This window comes from Phodopus roborovskii, unplaced genomic scaffold (assembly GCF_943737965.1).
Source record: "Phodopus roborovskii unplaced genomic scaffold, PHOROB, whole genome shotgun sequence".
Taxonomy (NCBI): Eukaryota; Metazoa; Chordata; class Mammalia; order Rodentia; family Cricetidae; genus Phodopus; species Phodopus roborovskii.
Genome location: NW_026126517.1, coordinates 29,374,768 through 29,386,155, shown reverse-complemented (window position 1 = coordinate 29,386,155; position 11,388 = coordinate 29,374,768). Strand labels below are relative to the sequence as shown.

At 39.3% G+C, this 11,388-nt stretch overlaps 1 pseudogene; it reads right to left on the bottom strand.

Annotated features, from left to right (window-relative positions):
• Positions 1–4,147: 4,147 nt before the first annotated feature.
• The window catches only part of LOC127231413 (60S ribosomal protein L27a-like), a 40,162-nt pseudogene continuing 32,921 nt past the window's right edge, over positions 4,148–11,388 (bottom strand).

The window sequence follows — 11,388 nt, the reverse complement described above, 5'->3', positions numbered from 1 at the left end:
GGGGTTTCCATTTCTGACTGAATGGAAAATATTAACATTCAGAAAGTAACTGGCACTGGAAACATGTTTGGCTTCTCTCTGCTGTGTGACTGAGTGAAGTCTGCATAAAGACAGTTTTGAAGAAGGAAGTTTAAATGCTACTCCTACCATATTCACCACCCCTTATCCACAACTCAAAAAGGAATGGACTTTGAGAGTTTAGAGGTCTTAATTCATGCAGTTTCTAGGAATGTCGTTCAGCTTCAAAACCTGAACAAAACATCCATGAGACTAATTGTAGGCTTTATTCACCTTGTTTCTGGAAATAGTCCCATGCTTCTCACGGAAACACAAAAACATTTGATTACAAAGTGCTCTTCCAAATAAAGTAGGCTGATAAGATTTTGAATGTCAAGTCTACCCTTTTGAAATCTAAGGCATCTTGAAGTTACAGAACACATCTGGATCCCAGAGTTTCAGATGAAAGGTTACAGATCTGCAGCAATATGTGCTGGCTGCAAAATGAGGGAGATGGATAAAGCATAAATGGCTCCCGAGGCCCTATTTTCAGAAGCACTAATTGGAACATGTGGTCTGTCAAAGAATGGAACATTAGACATGTGTTGCAGACACGAAAAGCCATGGAAAAGTGATGGCAAGACAAAATATTGAGGAAACGGCCAAATCCTCGAACTGAAGAGGATTTGCCTGTGAAAAGCCTCCTGTCCACCCATCCATCAACCCTAGAAGCAGAACAATGAGTCCAGGACAGTAAAATCATAAATAATTCAGTGAAAGTTTTCCAACCTCTTTATGTTTAAAAAAAATTTCAAATATCTAATGACTTAAAACTTAAAGATATAGCTCACTCAGTAAAGTGTATGCCTTGTAAACATAGGGACCCAAGTTTGATCCTCAAAACCCACATTTCTTTTAAAAGCCAGGTATATTGACACACACTGTGTAATCCCAATGCTGGGAAGGTAGAGGCAGACAGATTCCCAGGGCTTGCTGGCTGGTCAGCCTAGCTGACACTATGAGTGGCAGTCTGCTGAGAAACAAAAGTGGATGGTGCCTAAGCAGCAACTCCCAAGGTTGTCCTCTGGCCTCTATCACATGTGTGCCCCCTGCATCACTCACACACACACACACACATACACACACACACACACACACACACACGCCTAGTGATTTGAGTTCTTTTAATGTTTCTTCTGTGCTTGCTTAATTTTCAGGGAAGGGGGATTATTTTTGAAAGGTATAATGTAAATATGGTTTAATAAAATGTTTCCTGGGGCTGGAAGGATTGCTCAGTGGTTAAGAGTACAGGATGTTGTTCCTGAGGATCCAGGTTTGATTCCTGGCATCCACACAATGGCTCACAGTCATCCAGAACTCAAGAACTCAAGAAATCCAATGTCAGTACTCCATGCATATGTCATCCATGCACAATAAAATAGGAACATTTTTACATTTTTCCCAAACTTAATTCTGCACAGCAGAATCATTCTAATCTCCAACCTCACTTGACCCCACTGAATAAATAGTTCCTGATTTGATACCTGGGCATATGGAGGTTTTTAAGTGACCCAGCCAACACTGATGGGTAGGCAGAGTTCACGACTCAGGACTCAAGAACTCTGTGTTGTTTCGTTTGAACAGGTGGAAAGGAAAGAACTTTTCTCCACTCTATATAAGTAATGGAAGTACCTAGAAGCCAGAAAAGCTATGACTGGGATAGTGAGCTCACCTTTCAGTACTTGTTAAGTCACATGTGCTAGTCACACAAGCCAGATTTCCCCTGGATATTCCCATTAGCAGTCACAGATCCATAAAAAGCATTTGGAGGCAACAAGGTCAACCCCCTGCTTTATGCCAAGCATGCACCTTACACTCACTGCCATCAAGGATTGAGGGACATCAAGAAGGAAGAGCAGTTTCCAGAGCGCCCTTTGATATGTTGAGTGGAATTAAAAAGGACCTGTGTCTTGAAAAGGGAGTCAACTTTTTCTTCTTCTGTAAAGCGTTTATTTAACAAGATTCTCGTTCCTTTGGAGTGTGACGAGGCAGTTTTGCTCTTGCTGTTTTATTCTGAACCATGTCGATGTGAAGAAAACCTTGGCAAACCAGTCCTCTTATCTGCAAAATATGGCTTCACAACTGCTTGTTGTTTGATGTGACCATCATGTTCAGTCACCCTGTGTGCCTGGTTTCTTGTTGGTGACTAATGGTTTTTTGTTTTTTGATAATTTTTTTATTTAAATTTGAAACAAGCTTCTTTTACATGTCAATCCTCACCCTCCCTTCCTCCCTTCTTCCCCTGTCTCCCATCAACCCCCATCCCCTTTCTGCTCCCCAGGCCTTCTATGGGGAGTCTTCAAAATCAGTCATATCATTTGGAGCAGGGCCTAGGCCCTCCCTCATTTGTCTAGGCTGAGAGAGTATCCCTCTATGTGGGATAGGCTCCCAAAATCCATTCATATACTAGGGATAAATACTGATCCACTACCAGAGGCCCCATAGACTGCCCAATCCATATATAAGTGAGTGCATACCATGTTTGTCTTTTCGTGACTGGGTTACCTCACTCAGGATGGTTTATTCTAGCTCCATCCATTTGCCTGTGAATTTCAAGATTCCATTTTTTCCCACTGAGTAGTACTCCATTGTGTAAATGTATGACATTTTCTCCATCCATTCTTCAGTTGAGAGTCATTTAGGTTGCTTCCAGGTTCTGGCTATTACAAATAATGCTGCTAAAAACATATTTGAATAGATGTCCTTGTTGTATGAATGTGCATCTTTTGGGTATATGCCTAAGAGTAGAATTACTGAATCTTGTGGTAGACTGATTCCCATTTACCTGAGCAACTGCCATACTGATTTCCAAAGTGGCTATACAAATTTGCACTCCCACCAGGAGTGGAAGAGAGTTACGTTTTCTCCACATCCTCTCTAGCATAAACTATCTTTGGTGTTTTTGATTTTAGCCATTCTGATAGGAGTAAGATCATATCTCAGAGATGATTTGATTTGCATTTCCCTGATGGCTAAGGATGTTTAGCACTTTCTTAAGAGTCTTTCAGCCATTTTAGATTCTTCTATTGAGAATTCTCTATTTTGATCTGTACCCCACTTTTTAATTAGATTAGTTGGTGTGTTGGTAACTATCTTCTTGAGTTTTTTGTATATTTTGGAAACCAGCCATCTGTCAGATGTGGGGTGGGTGAAGATCTTTTCCCATTCTGTGGGCTGCCATTTTGTCATGTTGACTGAAGCTTTTCATTTTCAAGAAGTCCCATTTATTAACTGTTGATCAGTGTCTGTACTACTGGTGTTATGCTCAGGAAGTGATCTCCTGTACCAATTCATTCAAGGGTACCTCCCACTTTCTTTTCTAAGAGGTTCAGTGTGGCTGGATTTATGTTGAGGTCTTTTATCCATTTGGACTTAAGTTTTGTGCATGGCAATAGACATGCAGATCTATCTGCAGTCTTCTACACACCAGCATCCAGTTATGACAGCACCATTTATTGAAGATGCTTTCCTCCTTCTATTGTATAATTTTAGCTTTTTTGTCAAAAATCAGGGGTTTTTTGTAGGTGTGTGGGTTAATATCAGGATTTTCAATTTTATTCCATTGGTCTACCTGTCTATTTTTGTGCCAATACCAAGCAGTTTTCAGAATTATAGGTCTATAATAGAACTTGAAATCAGGGATGGCAATGCCTCTGGAAGTTCCTTTATTGTACAGGGTTGTTTTGGCTATCTGGGTCTTTTGTTTTTCCTTATAAAGTTGAGTATTATTCTTTCCAGGTCTGTGAAGAATTTTGCTGGGATTTTGATGGGGATTGCATTGAATCTGTAGATTGCTTTTGGCAAGATTGCCATTTTTACTATGTTGATCCTACCTATCCAAGATCATGGTAGATCTTTCCATTTTCTGGTATCTTCTTTAATTTCCTTCTTTAAAGACTCAAAGTTCTTATTATATAGGTCATTCACTTGTTTAGTTAGCGTTACCCCAAGATATTTTATGTTGTTTGTGGCTATTATAAAGGGGATGTTTCTCTGATTTCTTCTCAGCTCCTTTATCATCTGTATATAATAGGGCTACTGTTTTTGGTTTTGTTTTATTTTTGTTTTGTTTTGTTTTTAAATGTTAGCATTTAATTAACCTCCCTGGGTGGTTCAAGCCACCAGGACACAGGCACCCTTTATCTTCTCTTCAGCTCTTCTGCTGAAAAATTCGGCTTTCACGATGACAGGCAGCTTAGGAAGCTTTCCCTTCCCCAGAACTTTGTAGTAGCCCAATCGCACAACATCAATGATGGTAGCAGCTCCAGTCTTGTTCTTGGCAGCATTGACCCTAGTCTTCTCACTGACCAGTGTCCACAACATATCCAGGTTGACAGTTGAGCAGAAGCTCTGGTTCCTCTTTAAGTGGTAATGCCTCATACCAACTTTCCCAAAGTAACCTGGATGGTATTTGTTGAAGTTGATCCTGTGGTGATGCATGCCTCCAGCATTCCTAGGGCCTCCTGGGTGCTTGCGGTGTTTACCTGCAGGCATGCAAATTAATGCGACCTTGGCCTTGGCTCACGTGGCCCCTGAGTTTCCGGGTCTTCCTCAGTCTGGATGAATGGCTGCAGCAGAAAGGCAGAAAGGAAAGAGGGAGGAGCATGCAAAGTCTCTCGAGGTAGCCTTTTTTTTTTTTTTTTTTTTTTTTTTTTAGTTAATCTTGTACCCTGCTACTTCGCTGAAGGTGTTTATCAGCTGTAGGAGTTCCCTGGTAGAGGTTTTCAGGCCACTTAGTAAACTATCATATCATTTGCAAATAGTGAAAGTTTGAAAGAGAACTACAGACCAATATTCCTCTCAAACATTGATGCAAAATTACTCAATAAAATACTGGCAAATTGAATCCAAGAACACATCAGAGAAATCATCCACCATGACCAAGTAGGCTTCATCCCAGGGAAGCAGGGATGGTTCATCATAAGAAATACATCAATATAATCCACCATGTAAACAAACTGAAAAAGAAAACCCACATGATCGTCTCATTAGATACTGAAAAAGCCTTTGACAAAATCCAACACTCCTTCATGATAAAGGTCTTGGAGAGATCAGAGATAACAGAAACATACCTAAACTTAATAAAAGCAATATACAGCAAACCAATAGCCAACATCAAATTAAATGGAGAGAAACTCGATGTAATTCAACTAAAATCAGGAACAAGACACAGTTGTCCACTCTCTGTATACCTCTTCAAGATTGTACTTGAAGTTCTAGCTAGAGCAATAAGACAACAACAAAAAAAAAAGATCGAGGGGGTACAAATTGGGAATGCAGAAGTCAAACTTGCACTATTTGCAGGTGACTGATGTCTTTACCAGTCAGCTACTAGGGCAATCATCTGCCAAACAAGACTCGCATTCTTCATGTGTTGTCCAGTCAAACATGTCTTCCAAGCTTTCATTCTTTTTACTTCTCTATTTGGACTCTTTTGAAATTTCCATTGCCCCTTACTCAAATCTCTTTTTTTGGAGAAATTGCTTTGATCCTTAATTTTAATTGCACTTCCTGTAAGTTTCTTAGAATACCGCACACAAAAAAAATTTTTTTTTCTCATACTCAGTACGTTTTGTGTTATCTCTGGGCTTATGTGTTTTCATGTCTATTTCCTACTAGATGATGTGATATGTAAGGTCAACACTGGCTTTTGCTGTTGTTTAGTTTGACTGAGTTTTCAGATTTAATTTTTTTTTTTTTGGCCTGTTTTTATTTAGTTTTTGTGGGTCATCTTTTGTTGTTGGTGATGTCATTTCTATGCATGCAGTCAATGCTTCATGCTGATACACAGAGAATGATCAAGAAATATTTCTCATTTCAATGCACCAAGTATCCTGAAAATTCCATTTGTTAAATCCACGGGATTTTTAATTGGGTTGCCTGGGATTTTATGAAAAGTGTCAGTGAATGCAGAAATGGCTGGAAAGAAGGAAGCAGAGACTGAAGCGTCAGGGACCCAGAGCAAGGAGATGTGTAGTGCATATACCTTTCAGAGTGAGACTGAAATATTCATGGTAAAAAGCAAAGTGTCTGGAATGAAAGACCCTGACCAGTGAGTTAGACCCATCACCAGCCTTAATTTCTGCTGCACCCTGAACCCTAACATAACTGTGATTCAGAGTGAACACCTGATAGAGCTTTGCTTGCTATGGCAAATGCTTAATTATGACTTGTGCTATTGAGATTTATTTAAATGTCAGTAAAACTCTCTCCCACAGATATTAAATTTTATAATTCTTCATTCACCAAACCCTCTTTAATCAGCTTTTCTTAAGTATTTCAGATTGTTAACAGACCCATTCACTTCCTCTACGATGGCCTGAGGGTTGGTTTTAGGTGATATATTACTGTGTTCTCTGGAAGCACATTCTTACTATCTTGCAAACATTGGTCTACATTAATCTGAGTTATCACACAGTGAGGCCCAAGCCACAATAAACACCAAATAATGAGCAGCATCTGTCACCCTTAATGGCAAGGGATGTCAAGCATTCTCAAGCCCCTGTGCATTTTTATGACAGGTAAAATAAATTGATCCACACACTCCGTGAGTCAGTCACTCGACACTAGTGTGAGTGCCAGCCATGAGTTACATTTGGTAATAAAATGATCTATATCACACTATGTTAGCTTTCTTGGAGTTTATAACCCAAGTAGAGGGATGAGATGAAAGCAAATAGAAGCCATAAAGAATTATGATGACTAAGACAGAAGAAGCACACATAACAGACTAGGAAAACTTTAGAGTTTGGGAGTAGGTGAATCAGAATGATTTCCTAACTATATGTTTAAAACTGAGCAAGCAAGGATGCTGAAGTTAGGAGAAATACTGGGGAGATAAAGTAATACAAGTGTGAGGATAAAAAAATTATTGAAGGCTGGGTTGGTCAGATTTCCATTACTATAGCAAAATACTTGTGATAGTCAACTTATAAAGAGGGAAGGTTTTGTCTTGGCTCACACTTTGGTTTCAGTTTTTACTTTGGGGCCTATGGTGCAGCCCTGCATCATGGTAGGTAGCATATGGCAGAACAAAGCTTATAACCATGTGATCAGCATGCAAAGAGCAGAGAGAGGGAAGGCACCATGGTCCCACTGTCTCCTTCTAGGTAGTGCCCACAATGACCTAAAACATTCTACTAAACCAATCACTTGGTTTCTATCACCTCTCTGTAACTCCAAGCTGTTTTTCAAGCCTTTAACATGTGGGCCTTGGGGGGATTGTTTTAGATTCAAGATATGGTGAGATGGCTCAGTTTGATAAAAGTGTTTGCCATCCAATAATGGGACAGATGCACACAACCCATATTAAAAAACAAAACAAAAAACAAACAAACAAAAAAACAGGCATGATGATGCATGTATATAATCCCAGCTTGGAGAGATGGAGATTAGGCAGATTCCTAGAGGAGATTGGCTATCCAGCCAGCCTTGGCTACCTGGTGAGTTCCAGGCCAATCAAAGCCATAACATTCCACAGAGGCAAGAAACATCAGGTACCTTGAGCAGGCTGATCATTAGACACAGAGGGAACAGGAAAATGAGGCTTGCCATACAAAAAGGTGTCAGATGGTGAAGGGTTGTATGTCATGCTGAGTAGTTTTGATTGTATTCACTTTCTATTTAGGCTCTAGAAGTTTCCTTAAGTATAGAGTGACTTGCTAAGAATGTGTTTTAGAGAGTTTACTCCAGCAGCTATTTAGATCTTGAATAATAAACTTTGGGATCTGGTCCTTGTTGTATATATTATAGCTCCCAATTTAGTGTTTATGGGGTTCATGAGTATGATAATGAGTGGGTCTCTGGTTTGAGATAATGTTCTTATTCACTGTAAAGTTTTGTCACTCCTATTTGGTTTAATAAAATACTGATTGACCCATAGCTAGGTAGGAAATATAGGTGGGGCTACCAGACTAAGAGAATTTTGGGAAGAGGAAAGGCAGAGACGTAGTAGAAGCAAGATGCTTTACTGAGAAATGATGCCAAACCACATGGCTAAACATAGATAAGAATCATGGCTTAATTTAAGTTGTAAGCGTTTGTTAGTAATAAGCCTGAGCAATAAACCAAGCAGGTTATAATAATTTAAGCCTCTGGATGTTTATTGGAATGAAGTGCAGAAGTAGATGGGACAGAAACTTCCACCTACAGGTCTCTGATCCTTGTGCTTTCTCCTGGACTTTTCCTTCTGTTTGTCTTGTCCAACTTCAATGTGACATTTTTTGTTTTATTTTACTAAATTTTATTGTGTTATATTTTTAAAAATGAATGAATACTAGACACTAGGGTGAAAGTTAACCACTGAACTGACCCTTACACCTATTAGAAGAGAGAAAAATCAGTTTTCTCCAATGGGGTGACATTGGGTATATTAACTACTTCAAGGCGGGCCTCATATTTAGAGTAGTTGACCAACGTGTAATGGACTTTACATATTTTTGTGTGTGCTTTTATTTGATTTCAGTTTGGTTGTTTTGTTTTGTTTTTTTGTTTGTCTTTGGTTTGGGTTGGGGTTTTTGTTTGTTTGTTTCCCTATTCGGGTGTTGTTTTGTTTCCTTGGTTTTAATGTGTTAGTTTTTGGTTTTGTTTTGGTTTTTGAGAAAGAACTTAAAGTTTGGTGAGTGGGGGGATCTGTCAGGATCAGGATAGACTTAGGGTAATGTAAGAATATAACCAAAACATATTTACATTTAAAAATTGTTCTAAATAATAAAAAAATGTAATAACAATTAAAAAAAATTCTTGGGACCTGGAAGCATGTTGCTCATCCATCACAGTATTTAAAAGTACCTGTGAGTACTAAATACTCTTTTAAGTTTGGTCAATACAGGGTGATCCAGAGGCAAGACTCTACTGTCAAGGCACATTTCTATCATGGCTAAATAGACACTAGCCAGTGAAGTGAGGAGATGAACAAGAAAAAATTCAGTTACTAACACCAAGTACCATGCAAAACATCAGATGGGCTGGCAGAAGCACGTGTTTGGTGGCTACTTTAAACTGCATGCTTAGGAAATGTCTCGGCAGAATCTAAATGACATGAAACTAAAAACAGACACTCTGTGATTGAAGGGGAAAGAATGCACGCAAAGAGAGGCATGGTGCAAAATCCCTGAGTAAACACGCATATCTGACATTCCAAGGAGTGATCAGAGATAGAGATAAAGATCTGGAAATCACTGGGGTATATTTCCAAAGGCCTAGGACAGAGTGGGTCATGAGAAAGATGAATGTCAAACTGGAGAAGAGTGGCCAAGAATACATTTCTTTGTGCTGAAAAAAAAAAAATGTAAATACATTTTTTAAAAAAGATAGCGTGGCACTATAAAATTCAAGAGAAAGATGAATGACTTCAGCACATGGTTAAATTATTCATGAAGAAATGAGCAGTGTCAGGGAGAGTGATTACAGGACAGCAAAATGAATGCTGCAAAGACATGAAGAATCCAGCAGTAGATGACGGGACAGTGGCCAGAAGCATCCAGAAAATTTGATTTGATCAAAAAGAGATAAGAAAGGAAGAAAGCAAATGGGAAGGCTCAAGAGCATAGGAAAGGTTTGTTTGTGGGGAAAAGCCAGTGAAATGAAGAGATTTTTAAAAATCATGTGGCTGGTGGTAGGACTGTGAAACTGTGCAGCCACTATGGATAATAACCATGGTGTCTCTTCAAAAATGAACCATATAATGACAGTATGATCTAGCATGCTCTTCTCCGAACATAGATCCAAAAGAAGTAGTGTTTTGAGAGAGATTGTATTCACAGTAGCTAATATGCAGAAGTAACTAGAATCAACAGATGAATGGAGGGACAACATGTACTGCATGCGTGTGGACACAAGCCACAGCATGAACATGCTTGAAGATGTGCTAAGTCTAAGCAGGCCATTCATAGAAAGATAAACACTTTGAAGTGTGCGCTGAACTGAGGTATCAAGACTTAATGATCCTTACAGAGGAGAACAGTGGTGCTGGGGCAGAAGGGAGGGGGACCGAGGAGACATTATTTAATAGATGTAGGGTTCCCGTCTGCAGGAGTTTGTAGATTGATTTCACAATCATGTGAACGGTCACTCGGGACATTTTTGTTATGAACATTTTGGAAGTAATTTCTTTCTTGCAAGCAAACAGCAAAAGGTTGAACAATAGGAGAGGCATTTCTTCTGAGACTGGAGGGAGGGTGGAGTTAATGCTGAAGAGGGTGAGTTTTCAAATGTGTAAGCCAAAAACTGATGACGACATGTCTGTGAACTTGTGTTCTCTCTGCTTTAAGTTCATCTGAGAGAATGGGGGGTGGGGAGCAGGGCAAGTGAGAGTCTCTCAGTCATCCACTGGAAATTATTATCACAGAGTAAGTGAACCTCGTGTTTGCTTTCCTGCCTTTTGCTGACCATTTTCCCCTATGGGTCCAGTGTATTATTACAGTCCATCAACATGAATAATTCGTCTCATTTCACGAAGGAATACAGCATTTTATGTCTGAAAACATTCAGATGTGAAATTCAGCATGCAAATAACTTACTTTGTTCTTGTTTTACAGTACCTGTAAAATCAGGAGATTGTGTCTTGAAACTCATTTACTTGTTGACAATTCACATTGTAAGCACTAATTTTAAGAAGCATGAAGGAAGAATAGTGCAAAAGTATTTTGAATCTTAATCTTGATAAATGAGCATTACGATGGATTCATGCAATCCCAGCACTGAGGCAGGGGATGCAAATCTGAGGCCAACCTATACCATATAAGTTCACTGCCAGGAAGACTTAGGACCCTGTCCTAAGCAAACTAAACGGAAAGAAATTGAATCACAGTATTTGAGAATGATTTCATTCTTTTTATAAGCACTCATGATTCACAAAGTGTACCCAAAATAACTGCAGTGTAATCAAACACCACAGTGGTAACCTCTGTCACCCACCTGGCTCTTCATGTCCTTACGAACAGCAAAGAAGCAAAGGAGCCCAAAGCTTGGCTAGTGTTCTCTTTATCACAGTGCACATGTATGGCAATATTGAACTTGCTTGTCAAATCTAATGAAGCACATAGGTGATCATTTTAAATCTGCAGTCTGAGGTAGCAACGTTTTAATCACGGAAGTGGTGTAAGCATATTTGTTTGATTCAGAGATATTTAAATATGAGTGTAAAATCTAGGGACTCCTTTTGAAACACAACAGTGCCGTCATCATATGTAAACATGTAACTTACCACTGGGTTTTGTTTAGAGACTCTGAAAAAAGACTTTCTTAAGCAGCTCTGGCTGGCCTCAAGCTTGTGAACACCCTGCCTCTGTCTCCTGTGTCCTGGGATTGTGGCTGTATGTATCCAGCCTC